General features: G+C 36.7%; 1 protein-coding gene across 1 annotated transcript in view; it reads right to left on the bottom strand.

Moving 5' to 3' along the window:
• Nucleotides 1-18,352, bottom strand: part of ADGRG4 (adhesion G protein-coupled receptor G4) — a 112,328-nt gene that overhangs the window by 75,054 nt on the left and 18,922 nt on the right. The window lies entirely within an intron of this gene.

The raw sequence follows: 18,352 nt of genomic DNA, 5'->3' as shown, positions 1-18,352 counted from the left end.
AACACAGTCCTGCATTCTCTCCTACCGCTCTGTCCACTCATTTTTAGACTCATCCTATTTTACCTGACCAAGGCTTTGTCCCAGGACCTCTTCTCTTTTCACTATATAGTTTCTCTACACCTAGGATTTCAACCTATACACAGATAAATCTCAAAGTTGTATCTCTTGACACAGATAAATCTCAAAGTTATATCTCATGACCAGATCTCTACTTTGAGCTCCACATTTTTATAACCAATTGTTTACTTCATATCATCTCTTGGATATCTTATTAACACCTCAAACTCAACATGCTCCAACTTGAACTCATTCACTTCTCTCTAAACTGGGTCCTCTTCCGATATTCCTTCAGTGAATGGTCCTACACTATCATACATTAAATTATGCAAACCCTGTCTCTCTCCCTCTGTCTCCTTCATTCTCTCTCACCTGCCATAGCCAAACCATAATCTTGTCCTATTGATCATAGCTCCTAAATATCTCTTGGCTCCCCCAGTTTATCTCTGTCTCCATCACTTACCACTCTGACCAGTAACCATGATCTTTCACTTGGAATACTGCGGTAGCCTCTCAACTGAACTGTTTGCCACTACTCTTGGGCCCCATCTAATCTGTTCCATAATACAACAGAAATGATCTTTTTAAATTCCAATCTGATCCCCTCCTCTCTGCCCTCCCCCACCAACACACACACACACACACACACACACACACACACACACACACAGCTCTCTTTGGTGGCTTTCTATTGCTCATAGGGTAAAAAGAAAATTTTTCATAATAAAGCATATAAAGCTATGCATGATTTCGTCCCTCTCTATCTCTCTGTCTCTCCAGTCTCAATTTGTGCTAAGTCCCCTCTGTTTTCTTTTAGTTTTCCTCTTTTTAGTTCTCTAATACTTGGCATTCTCTTTCCTACCACAAGACAATTGCAAGTGCTATAGCCTCTACTTAGAAGGTTCTTCCCATCCTTCCTCATCTGATTAACTTCTGCTAATTCTTCAGTTTTCAGCTCATGCATCACCTCTTCAGGGAAGCCTACCTTCCCTGACTTCCATGACTAACTCACATCAATCTATCTTAGGCTCTTATGACACCTCATACCCCTTCTTCATGTAATGCGTCATAGCTGGAGCTTTACATTTGCTTGCAGGTGATTTTTAATGTCTCTCTTCCTTGCTAGAACACATTGAGAATCCTCATCTTTTGTTGCCCACCATTGTATCTTTAGTGTCTATTCCAGTGCCTGGCACATGGTAGATGTGTAGTATCTATTTGTAAGCTAACTGAATAACTGAATGGCTTGGAATGATGAGAGTGCAGTGTGAAGATTCCTAACCCTATATCTACTAGAAAGGAAAAATTGGCAGGATATGGTAACAAAGAGGTTTAAGAGATAAAGAAGACATAGAAATCTCAGACAATTCAAAGTTTGCTTCTTTCTTGAAGAAAATAGTGATAAATAGAAAATAGTGGTAAAATTCATAAGAACAGGAAAATTAGGAAAGCAGCCTCACTCAGAAGAAAAACACCCAGTTCAGACGTGGATAAGTGGAATTTCAGATGATAGTGAATATCCAAGTGAAAATGGTACATAGTAAAATTCAAAGCTGAGTCATAATCTTTCTCCAATTCAAATCACCCAAAATGAAATCATCCATATTTACCTTGGGGAAATTAGTATTTTGTATTTGTCCATCTGAGAAGTGTATTACGTATGATGTAGGAATAACTGTGGTAGCAGACAATATACTGATTTGTTTAACTGTCTTGAGCATTAAAATTACTTATAATTTGCATATTCAGAAATTCTGAGCTGTGTGTAGGCTGTCCTTTAGGATTTTGTGGCCATTAGCAAGTAGAATGAGTAACAATCCTGCAATTGACTATACAGATGAATTGATAAAAGTACACACATTTATAGGGGGAAAAGTCAAAGCTATATAAAAAAATACTTTTTCACTTAATTTTATGACATTTTTCTAATTATTAAAGATCCACATTATCTTAGGCCTTATCAATAAACTGGTATATTTCAGCAGCCAAATGTATATTTCAAGCTTTATGCTTTCAAATTTGTCCATAACTTCACGTGAAAGGAGAATTGTTGGGATCTTGGTTTCCAGTTTTGCGGATGGGTTTACACCAGCCAATTGGCTTAGCAAACATCTGTGAAAGTGTCACTTCTAGCACATTTGAGGAGTGTGGAATCCCAGAGCCTGAAATTGCTCTATGAATGCACTAATTGTTGAGAGAAGAGTTCACAATTCCCTCTCCTTTACAAAAGATTAATGATTGAACTGCATTCACTATTTTTTCTCTTCCTTTAAAAAATTTTTTTATCGTACTTCAAGTTCTGGGGTACATGTACAGATCTTGCAGGATTGTTGCATAGGTACACACATGCCATGGTGGTTTGCTGCCTCCATCACCCAGTCACCTACATCAGGTGTTTCTCCCAATGCTATTCCTCCCCAACCTCTCCACTCCCTACTGTCCATCCCCTAGTCCCCTACCCCCCGACAGACCCCAGTGTGTGATGTTCCCCTCCCCGTGTCTATGTGTTCTCATTTTTCAACGCCCACCTATGAGTGAAAACATGTGGTGTTTGGTTTTCTGTTCCTGTGTCAGTTTGCTAAGAATGATGGTTTCCAGATTCATCCACATCCCTACAAAGGACATGAACTCATCCTTTTTATGGCTGCATAGTATTCCATGGTGTATATGTGCCACATTTTCCCTATCCAGTCTATCGTCGATGGGCATTTGGGTTGGTTCCAGGTCCTTGCTATTGTAATCAGTGCCGCAATGAACATACGTGTGCATGCATCTTTATAAAAGAATGATTTATAATCATTTTGATATATACCCAGGAATGGGATTGCTGGGTCAAATGGAATTTCTATTTCTAGGTCCTTGAGGAATCACCACACTGTCTTCCACAATGGTTGAACTAATTTACACTCCCACCAATAGTGTAAAAGTGTTCCTATTCCTCCACATCCTCTCCAGCATCTGTTATCTCCCGATTTTTTAATGATTGCCATTCTAACTGGCATGAGATGGTATCTCAATGTGGTTTTGATTTGCATTTCCCTAATGACCAGTGATATTGAGCATTTTTTCATGTCTGTTGGACTCATAAATGTCTTCTTTTGAAAAGTGTCTGTTCATATCCTTAGCCCACTTTTGAATGAATTTGTTTATTTCTTGTAAATCTGTTTTAGTTCTTCGTAGATTCTGGATATTAGCCCTTTGTCAGACAGGTAGATTGCAAAAAAATTTTCCCATTATGTTAGTTTCCCATTCACTCTAATGATTGTTTCTTTTGCTGTGAAGAAACTCTTAAGTTTAATTAGATCCCATTTGTCTATTTTGGCTTTTGTTGCCATTGCTTTTGGTGTTTTAATCAAGAAGTCCTTGCCTATGCCTACATCCTGAATGGCATTGCTTAGGTTTCCTTCTAGGGTTTTTATGGTGTTTGGTCTTATGTTTAAATCTTCAATCCTACAATACCACTGATTTGATAATGGAAAAAAAGAAAAAAAATCTTCAATCCACCTGGAGTTAATTTTAGTGTAAGGTGTAAGGAAGGGGTCCAGTTTCAGCTTTCTGCACAGGGCTAGCCAGTTTTCCCAACACCATTTATGAAACAGGGAATCTTTTCCCCATTGCTTGTTTTTGTCAGGTTTGTCAAGGATCAGATGGTCACCTTTTTAGGAAAACAATAAAACACTAAATACCACAAAAGTCTAAGTTATTGTCACTGATGCAGCATTCAAAGAGTACTATTGGAGTAATCCATAAGTAATGGAAAACTCTTTTAGAAGACAAGGAATGGGAGTTAGGCATGGTATTTTTATCATAGCAGGTTGAGCCATAGATGTAGCACTTGTTATTAACACTTCCAGTAAGCATCTCAAAAAAGAACATAAAATTTAGAAAAATAAAAACAAATGAGTTGAGCTAAATTGCCAGGCAGGTTCACTTTAAGTACCAGAGAGCTCAAGGAATAATGCATCTTACATTACTCCATTTTAACCTAAAACCTGGATTTGTATATTTCAGCAAACCTTCCATTAAATGTTTCAGATGCAAGTTTCTTCCAGAGGGACTCCTGTATCAAAATTTTCCCCTAATATCTTTGCTAATAAAGACTAAAGTCTTCATTCATTAAAATCTCAGAATTTTAGAGCCAGGACTTGGAGATTATATTCATTCCTTTCATATAGAGATGAGTCTCAGAGAAGTGCAGTGTTGAGATGACATTTTCACAGATGAAAGGTTTAGAGAAGAAATTAGACAGTATGTAACAATACCTCAATTATCCAACACTCATAAATATATGCCCTCAATTTACAAGGAAACACCCCTATCCCAGGAGACAGAAAGAAAGTGACTCTATCAGAAGGTACCAAGGAGAAACAAAGTTAGATACTAAAAGCCAAGTTCTGCAAGTGCTGAACAGTGTAAGAAACAGCAATCCACCAAAACAGTAAGACAAACCTTAGAGGACAGCATTGCAATGCTAACCTAAAACATCAAGGCGAATTTGCTGGCCCAGGAATCAAAACTCAATTGGGGGTCCCTAATTGTGGACATTTCCTGATATAATATCTGCCTTGAGTAATCATTCATATTCTAGATAAAGACAATTCAATCAAATGATTAGTAGCTTTTGAGAACCAGGATCCATTGGAATTAAGATTCCTATAAACCTTAAGTCTATAAATTAATTACAATGGGTTGGCATTGAAAATGTTCTTGAACATTCAAGATCATTTTGTATAATGTAGGCTGATATTGAATATACATTTCTTTGATAACTTCACTTGTTTATTGGTGACCTTATTGTTTTAATCTGTACATACTTTTGTTTTTCTTAAATTCAGTAATTCAGGCTTTCTGTGCACCTATCATTTCTAATGAGTGAGTTCCACTTTACTTCTGTCTCATCAATCTTTCTCTTTTCCCTATATGTGGTGGGGAATTTTTATCCTAAATGGCACACTTATCTCCATTGAATTTAATGCCTGTCCTTCTCAGAAAAGAAAATGCTGTAAGTGAGTAAGGTAGTTACAATACCAGTGATATTATCTCTGTCATTTTGTTGCACCCTATCTGTCTATACACACACACTGAAGAGCTTTTACTGCCCAAAAACTGATGTTAAAAGCAAATGCCGACTTCTCAACTGAACAAGATGGCATAAATCCACTTTTCCCTGCCCCTCCCTAAAGGGTACAACTATAACTCCTTGAAATTGTTCAAGAGACAACCAAAGGAGAACTACGAAAGGTGCTAAGAATAGAACAAACTGGTTTGGGACCCCAAGAGTAAAGTAACAACACAGTGGCAAGCATCTTCTCCCTCTCACCGAACCAAACATAAAATTGTGGCCCAGGCCCTATGCTTCCCAGTCTCCAACCTAGCAACAGAAGTCAGTCCGAGCAGGCTCATTCCCCTTCTGGATCAAATGGGAGTCCCTGTGACAACCTCAGGCAAGACTAATACTCCAGCAAGGGGATTGACTGGGCACCTTCCTAACAATAAGCAACCAGGAGAAGCACTTTCCTTCCCTATCAGGCCAGAGTCTCCTCTGTCCACCAAAAAACACTGGCTGATCAGAATCCAATCTGGGAAGACTATTTGTTTTTACCAACCCAAAGTTCTCCTTGCCCACTTGGAAAAACCAAGGCAGACAGGCATAAGAGGAAAAAGGGAGCCAGTAATAGCAAGTGGCCTGATCCAGGAAGTCTCTTTGTCCTTGTAGTACTGAATTCCTCTACCTCACCCAGAGACAACAAAGCAGTCAGGAGAAACAAGAAAAAGGGGCTCTCCAGCAGCAGGTGGCCAAGTCTAGGAAAACTAGCCCGAGATTTTCCTTTCCTGTCCAGAGACTAGGGGAAGCCAAGAGGCATTGGTAGGGAGATGCCCCCATATCCATCCCCCACTGAGAGACAGCTGGAGGCCTGGCCTGAGGAGATGTCTTCTGCCCCCAACCCAAGCAGCACCAGCAGAGACAGATGGGAGCCTCAGAGGCACCAGATAAAGCAAGCAAGATGAAACAACATCACAAAGACTCTAAAAATTAAGTTGCATTTGGAAGCACGCCCCACAAAAATGGACCAAGACCTGTGTGCTAAGCCTAAACAGGATGACTGTGACTAACTGCTAAAATAAAAATAGGACTCTGAATTTCCTAACATAATTGACAAAATGTCCAGGATACAATTTTTTAAATTATCTGTCATACTTAGAAGCAACAAAATCACAACTTGAATAAGAAAAGATAATCAACTGATGCTAAAACCAAGATGAATCAGACACTGGAATTATCTAACAATGACTTTAAAGCAATCATCATATAAATAATTCTTCAAGAACTTACAAATTCTCTTGAAATGAAAAAAAATAGAACCTCAGAAAAGATATTAAAATTATTAAGAAAGAACCAAGATGATGGGGTTCATAGGTGTAGCAAACCACCGTGGCACACATTTACTGGGTAACAAATCTGCACATCCTGAACTTAAAACTTTAAAAATTATTTTTAAAAAGAACCAAATGGGAACAGGTATGGTGACTCATGCCTGTAATCCTGGTACTTCGGGAGGAAACAGGGGCAGATCATCTGAGGCCAGGAGTTTGAGAGCAGCCTGGCCAACATGATGAAACCCCATCTTTACTAAAAATACAAAAATTAGCCAGACGTGGTGGTGGGTGCCAGGTACTCAGGAGGCTTAGGCATGAGAATCCCTTGAACTGCGGAAACAAGAGGTTGCAGTGAGACAAGATCGCATCACTGCACTTTTACCAACCCAAATTTCTCCTTGCCCACTCAGAAAAACCAAGGCAGACAGGCATAAGAGGAAAAAGGGAGCCAGTAATAGCAAGTAGCCTGATCCAGGAAGACTCTTTGTCCTTGTGTGACACTCCAGCTTGTGTGACAGAATGAGACCGTATAGAGAAAAAAAAAAAAAAAAAAAGAACCAAATGGGAATTATAGAATGAAAGAATACAAAAGGAAATTTTTAAGAACAGATGGATGGGCTTAATAGCAGACCAGAGATGACTGCTCTACCAGAGCAGCTAGAACAGGTAAACTTAAGGATAAAATAATATAATTCACCTAATCTAAACAATACAGAAAAAATGGACTGAAAAGAAAAATAGCCACAAGGACCTGTGGGACAATAACAAAATATCCAACCTTCATATTACCATAGCCCTAAAAGAGAGGAGAAGGACAATGTGGCTGACCGTATGCTAAAAAGAAATAAAGGCTAACAGCTTTCCAAATTTGACAAAAAACACCAACCTAAAGATTCAAAAATTAAACAAATTCCAAGCAAGATAAAAGCTGAAGAAATCTGTGGCAAGGCACATCATAATTGAAATTTTGAAAACTAAAAGACAAAGAAAAAATTTTAAAAGTAGAAAGAAAAAAACCATTACTTATAGAAAAGCAACAACTTAAATGACAGATTTCTCATCCAGAACCAAGGAGGCCAGAAGACGCTGTCATAATATTTTTCAAATGCTGACAGAAAGGAATTGTTAGCCATGAATTCTATATCCAGCAAAGCTATCTTACAGGAATAAAGTGGAAATGAAAATATTCTCAGATGAAGGAAAACTAAAGTACCTTGTCCCTAGCAGACCTATCTTTAAAAGATTAAAGGAATTACTTCAAACAGAAAGGAAATTAATTTTTTGAAAAAAGAATCTTGGAGAATTAGAGAGAAAAAAGGAGCAAGGGAAAGAATAAAAATATGGGTACGTAAAATAGATGATCCTTTTCCTCATGAGCTTTATAAATCATATTTGATGATTGAGACAAAAATTGTAACATCATCTGATATTTAAGACAACAAAATTTAAAAGTGGCTGGATATGTCAGCTCATGCCTGTAATCCCAGCACTTTGGGAGGTCAAAGCAGGAGAATTGCTTGAAGGCAGAAGTTCAAGATCAGCCTGGGCAACAAAGTGAGACCCTATCTCTACCAAAATTTTTTTAAAAAATAGCTGGGCATGGTGGTACACGCCTATAGTCCTAGCTACTTGGGAGACTGAGACAGGAGGATTGCTCGAGCCCAGGAGTTTAAGGTTGCAGTGAGCTATGATCATGCCACTGCACTCCAGTCTGGATGACAGAGTGAGATCCCTTCTCAAAAAAGTATCTAATAAGTGAGGAAGGTCAAAGGACCAAAATGGAAGTGAGGTTTCCATATTTCACTCAAACTGGTAAAACATTGACAACAGTAGGCTATGGTAAGTCACATCTTCATATTGCAATACAAAGACCAACCACTAGAAAACTACATAAAGAGAAACTCAAAACCCCATAAATAAACCAAGATAGAATATTAAAGTATGCTTAAGTAACCCATAGATTGCTGTTTATTAAAAATGTGCTTCAAATATCATCATATAGGTAGGTTGAAAGTAGAAAATGGAAAAATTATACCATGTAAACAGTAAGTATAAGGAAAGTAAAAATGGCTATAATCATATTCACTAAAGCAGAGTACAGAGCAAGGGAAATTACTGGACCCAAGAAAGGACACTACATAATGATAAAAGCATTGCTCCACCAGGGAGATACAGTGATCTTAAATGTATACACATCAAACAATAGAGCCTCAAAATACATGAAGCAAAACTGATGGAGCTGAAAGGAAAAATAGGCAAATCCATAATTATAGTTGGGAATTTTATCACCCCTGTCTCAACAAGTGGTAAAACTACTAAACAGAAAATCAGCAAGTATATAGAAGTTCTGAACAACACAATCAACAGACTTTCGTTGACACAGAGCACTCCACTCAACAATGGCAAAATATGTATTTTTTGAAGCACACATGGAATATTCACCAACATAGACCATACACTGGGCTATAAAACACACCTCATTAAAAAGAACTGAATTTATAAGACTGTTTCCTCTGATTATTATGGAATCAAACTAGAAATCAATTACAGGAAGACCATGGAAAAGTTCTAAACAACACACTTCTGCATAATCCATGAATAAAAGAAAACATTTTGAGAAAAAAAAATTTTAAACATTGAATTAAGTAAAACTAACTATTTTAATAAAATTAAATTTAATTTTAAAAATTTGGGAGATGCAACTAAAGCAATGCTGAGAGGGAAGATTACAGCACTAAATGCATACATTTAAAAAGAGGAAGGATCTCAAAACAATAGTCTCACCTCCCACCTCAAGAGCCTAAAAAAAAGAGCAAGATAAATCCAAAGCAGGCAGTAGAAAAAATAATCCATACCACAAAGGAACTCAATGAAATTAAAAATAAGAAAACAATAGAGAAAAATCAATGGGGCAAAGCTGATTCATTTTTAAAAGTCAATAAAATTGACAAACTTATAGCAAGACTGATAAAAGTAAAAAGAGAAAAACACAAGTCACCAATAACAGGAATGAAACAGAGAATATCACTACATATTCTGCAGCAATTTAAAAGATAATAAGAGAATGTTATGGATAAGTTTATGCTCACAAATTTGATAAGTTAGAAGAGACAGACAACCCCTCAAAACCCATAAATTACCAAAGCTCTATCAAGAGGAAATAGACAATGTGAATAGCCCTACAGCTATTAAAGAAATTGAACTAGTAATTTAAAAGCCTTCACAAAAGAATCTCCAGGCCCAGATGATTTCGCTGGAGTTTACTTCCAAGGAAGAATTAGCACCAATTTTATAGAATCTTTTCCGGAAAAGAGGAGCAAACACTTTCCAACATATTTTATGAAGCCAGCGTCATCCTGATATTGACATCAGAGACAGTAAAAAAAAAAAAAAAAAAAAAAAAAAAAAAAAAAAAAAAAAAAAAAAAAAAAAAAAAAAAATAGAAAACTACAGACCAGTATCTCTCCCGAACTTAAATGCAAAAGTCCTTAACAAAATATGAGCAAACTAAATGAAACAATGTATAAAAATAATTATACACCATGACCAAATATTATCTATTCCAAATATGCAAAGCTGGTGAAACCTTTGAAAAATCTATCAACATAACCCACAATATCAACAAGATAAAGAAGAAAAATTATATGGTCATATCAACTCATTCAAAAAGGGCATTTGACAAAAACTCATATCCCTTCACAATCTCTCAGCAAGTTAAGAATAGAGAGGATTTTTAGCAACATGATAAAAATCATCATCAAGAAACCTACAGCTAACATCAACTGTAATGGTGAAAGATTGAATGTTTTCCAGCTAAGATCAGGAATGCAGCAAGGATATCCACCCTTACCNAGTAGTCTACATAGAAAATCTCAAGGAAACTTCCAGAAAGAAATCTCCCAGAACTTATAAATGAGTTCAGAATACAAAATCAACACACAAAAAGTAATCACATGTCTATGTCCTAAAAATGAACATGCAGAAACTGAAATCAAAAGCACAATGCTATTTACAATTGCTCCAATGAAAAATGAAATACTTAGGCATACATTTAACAAAGCATGTGTATGTTGATAATCACAAACTGCTAATGAAAGAAATCAAAGGAAACCTTAAAAAATGGAGAGGCACACTGTCACGGAATGGAAGATTCAACATAGTAAAGATGTCAGTTCTCTTCAAATTGATATACAGATATAATCCAATTCCTATCAAAATTCCATCAAGGTTATATGTAAACAGACAAGCTTAGTCTAAATTTTTTATGGAAATGCACAAGCCCTGGAATAACTAAACCCATTTTTGAAAAGAAGCATAAGGTGAGAGGAATCACTCTACCCATTATTAAGGCTTGATGTAAAGCTATAGCAATCAAGATAGTGTGGTACTGGCAGAGGGATAGACACATAGATGATTGGAACAGATAGAAAACTCAGAAATAGACACATACAAATATACTCAACTGATTTTTGACAAAGGTACAAAATCAACTAAATAAAGCAAGGATAACCTTTTCAACAAATAATATTGAAGCAATCAGACATCCATAGACCAAATAAATAAATAAAACCCTCAACCTACATCTCACACAACTTACATAAAAATTGACTCAAAATGGACCACAGATCATGTAAAGTACAAAACTATGGAATATTTTGAAAAAACATAGGAGAAAATCTTTGGGATCTAGGGCTAAGCAAAGAGTTCTTAAACTTGAACACCAAAAGCATGATTCAAAAAAAATTAATAAACTAGACTTTAACAAAATTAAAAGCTTTTGTTCTGTGAAAGCCCATGTAAAAAGGATTTTTTAGGCCCAGTGTGGTGGTTCATGCTGCAATCCCAGCACTTTGGGAGGCCAAGGTGCGTGGATCATTTGAGGTCAGGAGATCGAGACCGGCCTGGCCAACACAGAGGAATCTCATCTCTACTAAAAATACAAAAATTAGCCAGGCGTGATGGCACGTGCCTGTAGTCCCAGCTACTCAGGAGGCTGAGGCACATGAATCCCTTGAACCCGGGAGGTGGAGGTTGCAGTGAGCTGAGATCGTGCCACTGCACTCCAGCCTGGGTGACAGAGCAAGACTCTGTCTCAAATAAATAAATATAAACAAAATGAATTTTTAAAAATGTATGGCCTAGAAGGAATATATTTTTAAACTTTCGAAACTCAACAGTAAAATGAACAATCAGTTTTTTTAAAAGGGCAAAAGACATGAACGGACATTTCACTGATGAAGACATGAAGATGGCACATAAACACAGGAAAAGATGTTCCACATCATGAAGCATCAGGGAAATGCAAATTGAAAGCACAATAAGATATCACTACAAATGTATAAGAATGACTAAAATGAAAAATAGTGACAACACCAAATGCTGGCAAGGATGCTGAGAAACTGGATCCCTTATACATTGCTGGTGGAATATAAAGTGATACAGCCACTTTGTGAAAGTATAAAACAATTTGGTAAAACAGTCTGACATTTGTAAATAGTCTGACAGTTTCTTATAAAGCTAAATGTGCAAACAGTTTGGAGGTTCCTCAAAAAACTAAAAATAGAGCTATCATATGATCCAGCAATCCCACTGCTGGGTTTATACCCAAAAGAAAGGAAATAAGAATAACAAAGAGAGATATCTGTACTCCCATATTTATTGCAGCACTGTTCACAATAGCTAAGATTTGGAATCAACCTAAGTGTCCATCAACAGATGAATGGATAAAGAATATGTGGTACATATACACAACGGAGTACTATTCAGCCACAAAAAAATGACATCCAGTCATTTGCAACAACATTAATGGAACTGGGAGTCATTATGTTAAGTGAAATAAGCCAGGCACAGAAAAACAAACATCACATGTTCTCATTTATTTCTAGGCTACAAAAATCAAAACAATTGAACTCATGGATATAGAGAGTAGAAGGATGGTTACCAGAGGCTGGGAAGGGGGAAGGGTAGTGGGGCTCTGGGGGCAAGGGGGTGGATTAATGGGACCAAAAACAAGTTAGAAAGAATAAGACTTAATATTTGATTGCAAAACAGGGTGACTATAGTCAGTAATAACTTAATTGTACATTTAAAAATAACTAAAAGAGTAAAATTGGGTTGTTTACAACACAAATGATAAATACTTGAGGGGATGGGTACCATGATGTGATTATTTCACATTCCATGCCTATATGAAAACATCTCATATACCACACAAATTTGTACACCTAATATGTACCCACAGAAATTTTATTTTTTTTTTGAATTAAGAAAAAACAAAACATGCAACTACCATATAGCCAAGCCGTTGCATTTTTCCCAAAGAAATAAAAACTTATGTCCACACACACACAAAAAAAACCTGTACACAGATGTTCATAGCAGGGTTCTTTTTTTTTTTTTTTTTTTTTTGTAACAGCATAAAATTGGAATCAGCTCAAATATCTTTCAACAGGTGAATGATTGAATAAACTGCAACATATCCATACCATGTAATACTACTCAGCAATGAAAAGGAGCAAACTATTGACACACTCAATAACCTGGATGGCTCTTCAGAGAATTATGCTAAGAAAAAAAAAGCAATCCTAAATGTTGACATACTGTGTGATTCCATTTATGTAATATTGTTGAAAGGATACAATTTTAGAAATGGAGAATAGATTAGTGGTTGTCAGGGGTTAGGTATGAAGCAGGGTAGGGGGAAAGGGTGGGAAGGAAGTGGGTGTGGTTATAAAAGGTCAGCATGAGGGATCCTAGTGGTATTAGAACTGCTCAGCATCAGTATGCTGGTAGATACACAAGTTTACCCAAGTGGTAAAATTGTATAGAACTTAATACACAGAAATAAGTATAAGAAAAACTAGACAAATCTGAATAAGATTGGTGGGTTGTGTCAATGTCAATGTTGTTTGTTACACTGTAGCTTTGCAAAATGTTACCATTGGAGGAAACTAGACAGAGTGTAGAAGAATTTCCAATTGCATGTGAATCTACAGTTATTTCTCATTGAAAAAAATTCAGTTAAAAAAAGTAAATGCCTAGCCTAGGCAACACAGCAAGACCCCGTCTCAAACAAAAAATTTAAATTAGCCAGGCATGGTGGTATATGTCTGTAGTCCTAGCTACTCAGGGGGCTGAAGCAAGAGGATGGTTCGAGCCCAGGAGGTCGAGGCTGCAGTGAGCTCTGATCGCACCACTGCACTACATCCTGGGCGACAGAGCAAGAGCTTAAATAAATAAATAGCAAAAGCCCATACTGTGCTTGAGCAATGATTGAATATCCATTTACACTGGACAGAAGCCGTGAGGTGAGGCCTCCATCTTTGGAGGACTCAGAAACATGATTTGCCATACTCAGTTTGTTCCTGTTTGTGAACAAGTGATCACTTGCACAAATAATTTGCATAAGCCTTGCTGTCTCTGTATTTTAAAGTGGAGATAATCCATGTTAATTCACAGGGGTCTGTGGGCTTAATTGTCATTTGCTCTTTCACTCTACACAAAATTGTATTATTGTAATCATTGGGAGCTCGAGAACAGAGGTATAGAGTAGCTGAATATTTATGAGGCCTTTTGTTGCAGATGTACCTGCCAACAGAATGTTAAGTAGAACATTTGCTAAGGTACCAAATTCTGGTTGTGATTTGGGTATATCACCTCATATTAAATCTATGTGTTGTTCTAGCCCACATATTGCATCTGGTTTTTCTTTCAATCAGGACTTCTATAAATATAGTTCAGCATTTTATTAGATTTGTGAGAGATAATGGTGGCCAGAAACTGCCACAGACAGATCTGCCTGTGGGGTATAAAAAATATGAAATGAGTATCTTTAAGGTGAAAAGCTAACTTTTTTTTTTTTCAAAGTGATGTCTGCATTCAGTTTCCAGGCAAAAGCATGAAAAACGAATGTTGCGATAGAGAGACAGGCTAGAGCTTCTGTCTCTGACTCTATAGGAGAATGTCATCCTGTGAAGGAGAATACAAATAAGAAGGCTTTGAGTGAACTACAAACAGCTCATGCTTACCTTTCATGATGAGAAACGAGGGTAGCACAGAGAATTGATGTAGGAGGGCAAGACCAAATTGCCTTTTAGCTAGTAGAGCCCATTACCATGGAACCTTTCCTATCAGAGCTGATAATTGGATAGAGGAATTAATAGTGAGCCAAACAAAGGCCTTTTTAAAGGACATAAACCATATAATCCATCTCTGCATATTTTAAGAATAGTCAATTCATAAACTAATTCAAAGAAGCTGGAACATTAGACCAATTAATAAACCTCAGCAAATCAACGACTCCGCAGATATAGGGATGCTATGCTTTGATACAGTGTAGATTTCCCAGGATGAACTCAACTCAAGTTATTTCATTCTTTTCAATAGAAGAGATTTCTCAAATGTAGAACTAAGAGGAATTTAATCTGCATGTATTTGGAAGACTCTTCCTCTTCACACATTCACAGGTCAAAAAAAAATCCTTTGTTTGATCTTGTGTCTGAGTTGAGATTAAGAAATTATGCTCACCATACCTCGAGAGGAACTTTAGCTTGTGATAAGATCTTTATGGTTGCTTCAAGATATTTTTGTCACCACCCATTACTTTTAAAAACCCTGTAGACTTTTGTCATAGCTAGAAACTAGAAACAACTTAAAAGTCCTTCAAACAGAGCTTGTAGAATAAATTATAGCATATCCCTTTTCTTTCACACTATTCAGCAGCCTCCCCCAAAAAGAACCAGATAGCTCTATATTTTCTGATATGAAAATATGTCCAAAAATATTATTAAATTTTAAATAGATGCAGAAAAGAATGCATATAATGATGAACCCAGCTGTGAAAAAAGAAAAAAAGTTACATGTAAATTCAAGTTTTACATTTTTTCTGCAAGGATATATAAGAAATCATTAACAATCATTACTTTTGGGAAGAGACACTTAGGGTAAAAGACTGAAGTGAGAAGGTTGAGACTTTAGATTGATACTTTTATGTATTTTTAAATCTTTTAGTGCATATATCTGGTAATTTTAAGAGATCAACTTTTAATGAATACTTACATTAATAAAATAACTAGTAAAAATGATAAATCTATTTAAACTGTAACAGCTTATAGAGTTTTACTGAGAAATTCTACACTTAGGAACGTGTCATATAAAACTGCAAACCTAAGTGTACTAAGATGTATGTATGAGGAATTTACTATAGCATTATTTGTAATTGCAAAATATTGAAAGCAGCTTAAATGTCCATCAATGATGGGTTAGTTAAACAAATTATGTTACATGTAAATTATGTTACCTGGAATATATGTAGCCTAAAAACAGATCTAAATGTACTTATGTGTCTGTCCATGATAGTATTGAGTTAAAATAAATCAAGTTCCAGAACAACATGTATGTATATATTATTTTTGTTTCTTTGAACTGTACACACTCATGCATATATATGCACACACTTATTATAAACCCATGGAAAAAAATTTTTTAATAGACACCTCTGTGAAGAGGATAGTGAAGGGCAGGCGCTACTTCATATTTCATACGCTTTTGTATTGTTTAAATCTATTTTATTCACAAACACATGTATTGCATTTGTGCTTTTTAAAAATAAGGAAAAGATGCTTAAAAACTACTTCAAAACTAAATTTCTAATGACTAGAAATTTTAAGGTTATTATTTATCACCACGTTGTTTAACATTCCAAGACATCTCCAACTATAGTGCATACTTGTTTTATTAAATCCAGGTAGGGCTCATGTTTTTCAGCCAATCTTCCCCAAAAGCCTTGGTCTCATGAATATATATATATATATATATATATATATATATATACACAATTTATGTGCAAATAGATTTATTGAGATTTGTAACCTAGCAATGTGCTTATTAAAATTTATTTTTTAAAGGTCATAATCCTTCTATGGACCATAAATATCAATTTATTAGTCAAAAGCTGAAGCTAGAGATTTGTAATCACTCATATTTATTCATATATTGCCCCCTTTGTCCCAGATGTCATACAGCCAAAATCAAAGTAGGAGAAATTCTACGGTATTTTACAGATCCTTCAGCGGTGAGGCAGGCAGTGACTGCAGCTGGTAGCCTAATTTCCCCAGGTGAATTATCAGACCAGCAATTACCTTCAAAGGGAGCTTCTAAGACATAGGCATATAACATAACATTTTGGGGGTCACAGACTCATTTGAGATAGTCCTGCATGGTATAAGGTGAAAAACACGGGCTTTGCAACCAGACCAATCTGTTCAAACCCCAGCTCCACTACTTATTTGATTGGTGACATTAGGCATTTACCCAATCTCTGTGAGCCCCTATTTCTTTTCTATAAAATGCCTGGCACATGGTAAAAACTTAGTGAAAGGCACCAATTACCATAATACCTTAACATGTTATGGAAGCTATAGACTGCACCCTCAGAAAAAAATATCTGCCCTGTATTTTTAGGGTGTTGTAATTACAGGGGCTTTGTCCATTCCTTCAAGTCCATTCTGGCCCTCAGATTAGGAACTCCTGGTCTAAGATTTGAAAAGAACACTTGAAGAGATCTGAATAGTAGAGAGAACATTTATAACTTTTTTTGTTTGTCATTTGAGGTGATAATTTGTTTGTTACGTTAGATTGTGCGTTATGACCGCCAGGATTCAATCAGACCCAAAGGATTGTTGTCCATTAAAAAGTGCACGGAAGAGGCCAGGTGCAGGGGCTCCGCCTGCAATCTCAACACTCTGGGAAGGTGAGGTAGGCAGATCACTTGAGGTTAGAAGTTCAAGATCAGCCTGGCCAATATGGTGAAACCTCGTCTCCACTAAAAATACAAAACATAACCGGGTGTGGTGGCACATGCCTGTAGTCCCAGCCACTGGGGAGGTTGAAGTAGGAGAATCACTTGAACCCGGGAAGCAAAAGTTACAGTGAGCCGAGATGGCACCATTGCACTCCAGCCTGGGTGTTGCAGTGAGACTCCGTCTCGGAAAAGAAAAAAAAAAAGCGTATAAAAGAGCAGAATAAAAGAAGATTGCCTAGTACTTTAACACAGCAGTTAGATTTAACTATCTACCCATAGAGAGGCAGGAAAACGCATGGCCATTAGCTGGCAAGATTAGGTTTTCAAAGACCACTGCTGAGCACATGGATATAATAAGGCCATACTTCCAGTTCCTTAGATCAAAGACAAAGTTACCATAAACTGCTTTGGGTGAGCTGTTCAGTCTTAATCTACTAGTCTCTAGCTCAGTTTTGTAATCAGAGCCAGCTAGGAATATTCTTTTATTTTTAAGGCCTCAGAAAGGAGAAAACCCAAATACCTTTGAGTAGTAGCACAAAGGAATAGCTTTCCTGTTCCTTCGCGTTGGTGTAATCTCAGAGAAAGAGAAATACCCTGGAATATGCCTCTGCTGTTAACTCAAACAGCATCCAGACTGTTGGTGAAAACATATCCCCTTAGTCTGAGAGAGTCCTTTTAGGCATGGAACTAGCCCCTGTTCCTTTCCTAACAGCTTCCTCCTGGAAAGAAAAAACCCGTAAGAACAGTCAATAATACTCTTCCAAGAATAAGTATTTTGGGAAATGTGAAAAAATCTTGTCTTGATGCTATTATCACTGACTACCCATACTGAAGACTGCTGCTGCTGATGGCGGAGAGGATTGAATTTGAGAGCAAAGTGGGATTATGCAGAGAAAATCAATGTCATCCTTCCTTCTCAAAACTAGAGAAGAGAAATACAGGTGCAGTTCCAAGAAGCAAGTTTCCTTACAAGAACTCCATTCCGAACAGTTCTCCAATGTCATAATTGCCCTCACAAGAAAAAATGAATTGGTTTGTAAATACCATTCCCCACTAAAAGGAATGGGGACACCTTAGTAAAATGACTGCTCCTTGGGCTGAGCAGAAAAAGTACAA

This window comes from Cebus imitator, unplaced genomic scaffold (genome assembly GCF_001604975.1).
Source record: "Cebus imitator isolate Cc_AM_T3 unplaced genomic scaffold, Cebus_imitator-1.0 Scaffold517, whole genome shotgun sequence".
In the NCBI taxonomy this organism is placed as follows: domain Eukaryota; kingdom Metazoa; phylum Chordata; class Mammalia; order Primates; family Cebidae; genus Cebus; species Cebus imitator.
Note: the sequence above shows the minus strand (reverse complement) of the source record. Positions and strands in the feature narration are given on the sequence as shown.